The sequence below is a fragment of the Gossypium hirsutum genome, chromosome A09 (assembly GCF_007990345.1).
Source record: "Gossypium hirsutum isolate 1008001.06 chromosome A09, Gossypium_hirsutum_v2.1, whole genome shotgun sequence".
NCBI classification, from domain to species: domain Eukaryota; kingdom Viridiplantae; phylum Streptophyta; class Magnoliopsida; order Malvales; family Malvaceae; genus Gossypium; species Gossypium hirsutum.
Window position 1 is genome coordinate 11,159,400 of NC_053432.1, and position 8,701 is coordinate 11,168,100.

At 36.6% G+C, this 8,701-nt stretch overlaps 1 non-coding gene across 1 annotated transcript; it reads left to right on the forward strand.

Moving 5' to 3' along the window:
* The first annotated feature begins 6,844 nt into the window (after positions 1 to 6,844).
* On the forward strand, positions 6,845 to 6,950 carry LOC121206852 (small nucleolar RNA R71). The gene has a single exon (XR_005902023.1). It is a non-coding gene; the product is annotated as a small nucleolar RNA R71 (small nucleolar RNA).
* Positions 6,951 to 8,701: the final 1,751 nt, after the last annotated feature.

Below are 8,701 nucleotides of genomic sequence, written 5' to 3' on the forward strand. Positions count from 1 at the left end.
TACTCTCCTTATGCTCACCTAAGTATAGAACATGAAATTAAAGGATTAGGAGCATCGAATTCACCAAATCTAAGGAGAAATCATCCGTAAATGCGCTAAGCATGGGATAAAAATATGTATAAATTACGGTTTATCAAATACCCCCACACTTAAGCATTTGCTTGTCCTCAAGAAAAATCCTCAACTCACGATCAAAATAAATTCTTCTCAATTTATAATCCTTATCAATACCTAAAAATTGAAGAAAGATTCACTCAAGTCACTCAAGGTGTTTAAAGACATCAATTAAAGCACTCATTAGTCAATATGAGAAGTTATTACTATAGGCTTGCTTGAAAATCAAATCTCCACCACTATATCTTGAGACGATACCTCAATCAAAAAGGTCTTTAGAGGGTTAAAACGTGGCTTTGGTTAGGGGGTGTGATCACAAGCTGAAAGAAAAGGTTAGAATCGAGATTGAATTGAAAAATTACCTAGCTAGAAAAATGACTAGTCATCAGTTGAATACAAGTGAGCTTCTTCTCAGAATATGGAATTAACACTCAAGCTCAAAAAAATGGCAAATTACTACTAATATGTATGTAAGTATTGTTGTTGTTGTTGTTGTTTTTAAGAACAATTCAAATATTTAGAACAACAAAACATAGCTAAGCAATTAGTTCAAATCAAATCTTGACAAAAATAGGGATCACATTAGGGGATTTCAACAAGAATGGGTTATGGGTTAATATTTAGGGTAAATCAATTAATGGTTTTTAAGCTCAAATGGGTTCACTAAGGGTTAATTATGAAGGTAAGCTTTTGTGGAGTGAGTAGGTTAAACCTAAGTGCCTCTATCATCTTGACATATCAAATCAAATGGTGTGGTCTTGACATGCATAATCAAGCAAGTTCTAGAATAACAATTCAATACTGACACACTCAAAACAACAATAAAAGTGAGCATGAAAGAAATAATAGATGCTCTAAAGGCTCAAAATCTCACCAAAATTATGGCTTTTTGATGTTTAAACATGTGAATTTCAACTCAATATAATACCTAAACTTGGGAAAAACAACCTAAAAGTTTTTAATTCTTCAAAAATCAACTTATCATGCTTGATTCCCTAATGTCCTAAAGTTTAAACACTCAATGCATAAATGCCTATGTTTTAATTCAAGACATATCAATAAAAATCATAAATTAATTAAAATTCATTCTAATAGTGATATGAGTGATTCACGTGAGAATAAGACACAATTCAGGGATTTCTAATGATGATATTAAAGACTCCCCTACACTTAAGATGTACATTGCCCTCAATGTACAAAGATAGATATATTGAAAAAGATAGATTTATAATCATAAGATAGGGAGAGAAGTGGAACTTCCTGAATGATGAATGAACTCCTTGAATTGGAGTTATGGAGAATAATCGGCCAAAGTAATGATGAGGGTGGAGGAGGATACTCCGGTGGTGGTAGAGGTTCATTAATCCGTAAGTCTTTTGCCTTTGGAGTTTTTTTTTAGTTCCTATTTGATGATGAGTTTTGGAGCTCTTTATGACTGTGATAAAATCAGGAACTCTTTAGGAGATATACTGAAGCATAATTACTTATAATGAAATAGCCGAAAAATAAAAATTGTAAAAACTGAGGATAAAATAGTATTAAAAGGAAATAAAAGAAATAATTTCAAAATATAGAGATAAAAATAAAATCAATAATAGGTGTTTATAGAGAAATTGGCGCACACGACCGTAGGGCATGCCCGTGTGCTCTCATCTCAGCCCGAGCATTTCGTGGTTTTCGAAATTGGGAGCATTTTTGTACATGGCTATGTTGCACGACCGTGTCAATCTCCGTTCACTTCTCTCACATTCGTGTATGTAGGCGCAAGCCCGTGTTATTTTGACAGGCTCGACTACAATCGGTGGGCACGGTCGTGTCGATTGCCCATGTTATTTTGGCAGGATTGCCCACGGCCACATCGCACGACGGTGGCAACTTTATCGGATACCGTGTTGGGGAAACATTTTTGCTCTGTTTTCACACATCCGTATCGTATGTCCGTGTTGCATCCCGTGGTATCTGCATGACCTACGGCACGCGCCGTGTTCTTGGACGTGTGGTTCTGGAAATCCTGTGTTCAGTGACTCAGTTAGTGAATTAAATGTTAGAGACTAAAATTTAAAGAAGTTAACACCATTAGTGCTCAGGGTGCCTCCCGAGAAGCGCTTGTTTATAGTCTAAGCTCGACTCTACCTTGTGGGTGTATTTAGGTAATTTCGTAGAGCCGTAGCTCCACTTTATCGTCTTTGAAATTCTCACCATTATACATTTTGAGACAATGTCCATTTACCTTAAAAGTGCCTTGTGATGGATGACTTACCTCTACTGTGCCATATGGAAACATAGGACCTGACCATCATGATTTAAGCTTTCCCAGAAATAATTTAAGCCTCGAGTTATATAACAGGATAAGATCTCCAACTTCAAATTGCCTTCGTTGCTTCAAACGAGCGTCGTGGCAGCGCTTCGTTACTTCCTTATATAGGCGCGAATTTTCATATGCATTGGTTCACCACTCATCTAACTCGTTCAACTGCATCAACCTGTTTTTACCTGCAAGTTTGGGGTCAAGGTTTAGAAATTTTATAGCCCAGAATGCCTTGTGTTCTAACTCAACCGGTAGGTGACAACTTTTCCCATAAACAAGTCTATAAGGTGATGTTCTATGAGAGTCTTAAAAGCAGTTCTATAAGCCCATAAAGCATCATCTACTTTCATCACCCAATCCTTCCTGTTTAATTCTATAGTCTTTTCTAGGATACGTTTAAGCTCTCGGTTCGCTACTTCGACTTGGCCACTAGTTTGAAGGGGATAAGGGGTAGTTGTTCTGTAATGAACTCCGTATCTCTTAAGGATCTTATCGAATTAGGCGTTACAAAAATGAGTACCCCTATCATTGATAATTTCTCTAGGTGTACCAAATCGAGAGAAAAGTTTCTTAAGGAATCGTACTACTACTCTGGCATCATTAGTAGGTAAAGCTTGGGCTTCAACCCATTTGGACATATAATCAACAGCTACTAAGATATATTTATTTCTGAATGTACTAGGGAACAGACCCATGAAGTCGATACCCCAAACGTCAAATATTTCACATGAGAGCATATATGTCTGAGGCATTTCATCACGTTTGGATATATTACCTGTCCTTTGACATTTGTCACAATAAGTAACACACCTGTTGGCATCTTTAAATAGAGTGGGCCAATAAAAACCTGATTTGAGGATTTTATGCGCGGTCTTATTTCCACCGTAATGTCCTCCAATCGGTCCTAAGTGGAAATGTTCTAAGATTTTCAATGCTTTTGTCCTTGTAACACATCTTCTTCTGATTTGATCTGCACATTTACGAAAAAGGAAAGGGTCTTCCCAGAAGTAGTTTTTCACATCAGCGAAGAATCGCTTCTTTTGCTGATGTGTCAACCCTTTTGTGATAATGTTAGTGGCTAAAAAATTTGCAATATCTACAAACCAAGGTTCATCAGAATCAAATATAGCAAAAAATTATTCTTCAGGGAATAAATCATTTATTTCAATGTCATCTGGTTCTTCGGTACTTGAGTTTTCTAGCCTGGAAAGATGGTCAGCCGCAAGATTTTCAGCTCATTTCTTATCCTCAATCTTCAAGTCAAATTCCTGCAATAATAAGATCTATCGAATGAGCTGAGGTTTTGCATCAGTTTTAGTCAAAATATGGCCTAAATTTATCGAATGCAAAAGCCACAGCTACCAGCTCTTTCTCTGTAGTGGTGTAGTTTTCTTGTGCGACTATCAAAGTCCTGCTAGCATAATAGATAGGTTGAAAATGTTTATCTCTTCACTGTCCCAAAACTGTACCTACTGTAAAATCACTCGCATCGCACATTAGTTTAAAAGGTGAATTCCAATCAGGTGCAATTATAATTGGAGCTTTAGTCAGTTTATCCTTTAAAGTATTAAATTCTTCTAAACACTTCTGATCGAAATTAAAAGGCACATCTTTTTCTAGTAATTTAGTCAAAGGATTAGCTATTTTAGAAAAGTCTTTAATAAATCCTCTATAAAACCCAGCATGTCCTAAGAAGCTTCTAACAGCCTTAATCGAATTAGGGGGAGGTAGTTTTTCAATGGTTTCAATTTTAGATTTATCACCTCAATCCCTCTACTAGAAATTTTATGTCCTAATACAATACCTTCTTGAACCATAAAGTGACATTTTTCCCAGTTAAGCACAAGGTTTGTTTCCTCGCATCTAATTAACACTCGTTTTAAATTTCTGAGGCAAAGATGGAAAGAGTTACCGAAAATTGAAAAATCATCCATAAATACCTCTATGACATCTTCTACGAGTTCATCAAAAATGGCCATCATGCAGTGCTGAAAAGTAGCAGGAGCATTACATAATCCAAAAGGCATTCTACGATAAGCAAATGTACCGTATGGACATGTAAATGTCGTCTTTTCTTAATCTTCAAGAGCTATTGGGATTTGGAAATAGCCAGAGAGTCCGTCTAAAAAGCAATAGTACATGTGTCTTGACAATCTTTCCAACATTTGGTTAATAAATGGGAGGGGAAAGTTGTCTTTTCTCGTGGCATCATTTAGCTTCTAATAATTAATGCACACTCCCCAACCAGTGACTGTCCATGTTGGGATTAATTCATTCTTCTCATTAGCCACAACAGTCATGCCTCTTTTCTTAGGAACAACCTGCATTGGACCCACCCAAGGACTGTCAGAAATAGGATAAATAATTCCAGCATCTAAGAGTTTAATTACCTCAGCTTTAACAACTTCATTCATGTTGGGGTTCAGTCGTCTTTGGGCTTGCACGCATGGTTTATATTCATCTTCCATTAAAATTTTGTGGGTGCAAAAAGAAGGGTTGATCCTTTTAATGTCATAAATTTTCCAAGCAATGGCCCTTTTATGCTCTCTTAACACTTAGAGTAATTCCTCTTTCTCCTTGGGTTGCAAGTTGGATGCAATAATTACCGGTAATGTGGAATTATTTCCAAGGAATGCATATTCCAAGTGATTTGGTAATTGCTTAAGTTCCAGTTTGGGAGGTTCGTCAATAGAGGGTTTTTGCTTATGTTCATCTGTAACCTTAATTCCCTCATATTCTGCTAGTTTTAGGGAGGTTTCATTGGAGTTTAGTTCGGTTCCTATTTCAGAATCATCATTCATCCCCTCTCCTTGGGCGAGACACAGTTCCATCGTGTCCTTGTGTACGATTTCCTGAAAAGAATCTTGAGTAGCATTATCAATAGAGTCGATAAAATAACATGAGTCATCCTGTTCACTAGAAAATCTAATGGCATCATAAATTTTAAAAATAATCTCTTCGTTACCTACTCTAAGTACCAACTTACCATCACCCACATTAATTACAGCCCTAGCAGTTGCTAAAAATGGCCGACCTAAGATTAAAGGCAACTCAATATCTTCATCCATGTCAAGCACAACGAAATAAACAGGGAATATAAACTTATCTACTTTTACAAGTACGTCCTCTATAATTCCCCTAGGATACTTAACAGATCTATCAGCTAATTGAATACTCATTCTAATGGGTTTAGGTTCCCCAAGACCAAGTTGTTTAAACATTTTATATGGTATCAAATTAATGCTGGTGCCTAAATTAGCTAGTGTTTTATCAAGATTCAAACTACCAATTAAGCAGGGAATAGTAAAACTTCCTGTATCTTTTAGTTTGGTTTGTAGTTTATTCTGGAGTATAGCTGAGCACTCTTCATTAAGTTCCACTATAGATAAGTATTCAAACTTCCTTTTGTTTGTCAAAAGCTCTTTTAAAAATTTTGCATTTATAGGCATCTGTGATATAGCTTCAACAAAAGGTAAGTTAATATGTAGTTGTTTAAAAAGTTCAAGAAATTTACCGAATTGTTCATCCATGTGGTCTTTCTTCAAATTTGCTGGGTATGAGATTGGTGGTCTATATTCTTTTGGCCTTCGATTGTCATTGTTTTCGGGTTCGACCTCCTTTCTGTCAGCTTCTTGTGGTGGATTCGTTTCAGATTTAGCTAACACTTTCCCACTCCATAGTGTAACTACTTTCACATGCTCTTTTTGGTTGTGTTCAGTGTTACTCAGCAGGCTACCTTGTGGTCGTTCAGATATCAATTTAGCGAGTTGACCTATTTAAGTTTCAAGCCCTTGGATTGACGCTTGTTGATTCTTAAGGGCTGTCTCGGTATTTTGGAAATGAGTTTCTGAAACAGAGATGAATTTTGTTAACATCTCCTCAAGGTTCGGCTTCTTTTCCTTCTGGTAAGGTTGTTGTTGAAAATCTGGAGGATGTTGTGGCCTTTGATTTCCTTGACCGCCCCACGAGAAATTGAGATGATTCCTCCAACCTACATTACAAGTGTTACTATATGGGTTATTTTGGGATCTAGAGTTATTGTTACCCATATATTGGACTTGTTCCTCCTCGATGCTAGGGTTGAAGGGTTGATATTCTGTGCATGCTCCTCCTCCATTCGAATCGTACCTCATCACTGGATGTACCTGAGTAGAACCACACAAACTGTCAATCTTTTTATTTAAGAGTTCTACTTGGTTAGATAGCATAGTAACCGCGTTGAGGTTGAAAACACCAGCTGCTTTCGTCGACTTTGTTCTCATAACTTGCCACTGATAGTTATTCAGTGACATATCCTCAATAAATTCATAAGCCGCCTCAGGTGTCTTATTATTGATAGTTCCTCCAGCGGCTGCATCAATCATCTATCGAGTCGAAGGATTTAGGCCATTATGAAACGTTTGAACCTGTAGCCAAAGCGGTAACTCATGGTGAGGGCACCTTCTCAAAAGGTCCTTGTATCTCTCTCATGTATCGTAGAGTGTTTCTAAATCCATTTGCACAAAAGAAGAGATATCGTTACGTAATTCGGCTGTTTTAGCCCGCGGAAAATATTTTAATAAAAACTTTTCAGTTATTTGTTCCAAAGTACTGATTGACTCTCGTGGTAACGAGTTCAACCATTGTTTAGCCTTATTCCTTAACGAAAAGGGAAACAACCGAAGGCGAATGGCGTCCCCAGAAACGCTATTAAATTTAGAGGTATCGCAAAATTCTAGGAAATTTCCCAAGTGAGCGTTGGGATCCTCGTCCTGCAAACCATCAAACTGAACAAACTATTGTATCATTTGAATTGTGTTAGGTTTCAGTTCAAAATTATTTGCAGCAATAGCAGGTCTAACTATATTTGACTCAGTTCCTATTAAATTAGGTTTAGCATAATCATACATAGTGCGTGGAGCAGGATTCTGATTTACTGGATCAGCAGCAATTGCAGGAGGTAGTGGATTTTCTTGGTTTTCAGCCATCTACTTGGTTGTGGCTGAAGTATTGTCCTCTTGCTCATCCTCTGTGTATCTTAGGCTTCGCCTTATTTCTCTCCGATTTCTGTGAACTGTGCGATCGATCTCACCGTCAAAAAGTAGTGGTCCTGACTGGTTTCTTGTGGTCCTAACTGGTTTCTTCTGGTCATAAACTAGAAAAACCTGCCAGAAGAAAATAAATGAAGAATTAGAAAAGAAAATAAAAATTTAAATTGCAATAAAAGTAAAATGGCTAAAGTAATAAAAATCGAGTGTTTCTAATATTCTAGTTCCCCGGTAACGACGCCAAAAACTTGGTTGCGTGATATTCGTAACAGGTTTTAAAGATTTATAAATGAAACATTCTTGAGACTAACTTATTATCACGATTAAGGCAAGTGTACCTATCAAACAGTAGTATAGTTCAGCAAGACCAGATTATCGAACCCAAAGGAACTACGAGTACTAGTATTTACTTCCTTTTTATTATCTAGCCTAAAAATTAAGAGGTTTGGTTATCTAAACTAATTACTAAGTAAGAATGCACAGAAAGAAAACTTGGGAAAATACTTTTGGGAAAATTCGATTGATTGAGACAATACCTAAGGAAAAATCCACCTAGATTTCACTTGTTATTTGACTCTGAATCAGATGATTTATTCATTTAACTTGATCCGTAGAAATCCCTAAGTTATATTATTATCTCTCTCGAGACTAATAACGTCTAACCCTAGGTTGAATAATTGAAATCTCTTTCTAATTAACACCCTAGAATTGTATTAACTTGATCTATGGATTCCCTTATTAGGTTTCACCCTAATCCAGCAAAATCTTGTCACCCTATCTCTAGGCGCGCAATCAACTCCGCTTAATTATGACAATTTTACTCTTAGACAGGGTATATTCCTCCTCTGAATAAGAGCGCTAACTTGAATCAATATCCTGGAATATTAAAACAAGAATTAAGAACACATAATTAAGAACAAGTCAAATATTTATCATACAATTCAGATAATAATAACAAGATCTGTCTTAGGTTTCATTCTCCATAGGTATTTAGGGGGTTTAGTTCATATTTATAAAAGAAAACATCTCAAAAGCATAAAGATAACAAAACATAAGAAAACCTAAAACTCCTGAAGGAACTTGAAGGGGGATCTTCAGTCTTGATGATGAATCTGACTCTTGAGATGGATCAATCAGCTTTCTTTGAGTAATTCCTTACTTCCTACCTGCCTCCCCCTCCTAAGTGCCTCCTTAAGTGTTCAAATAGGCTTTTGAATGCCTAAAAACCCTAAAAAATTGGCCTTTTTCGAAT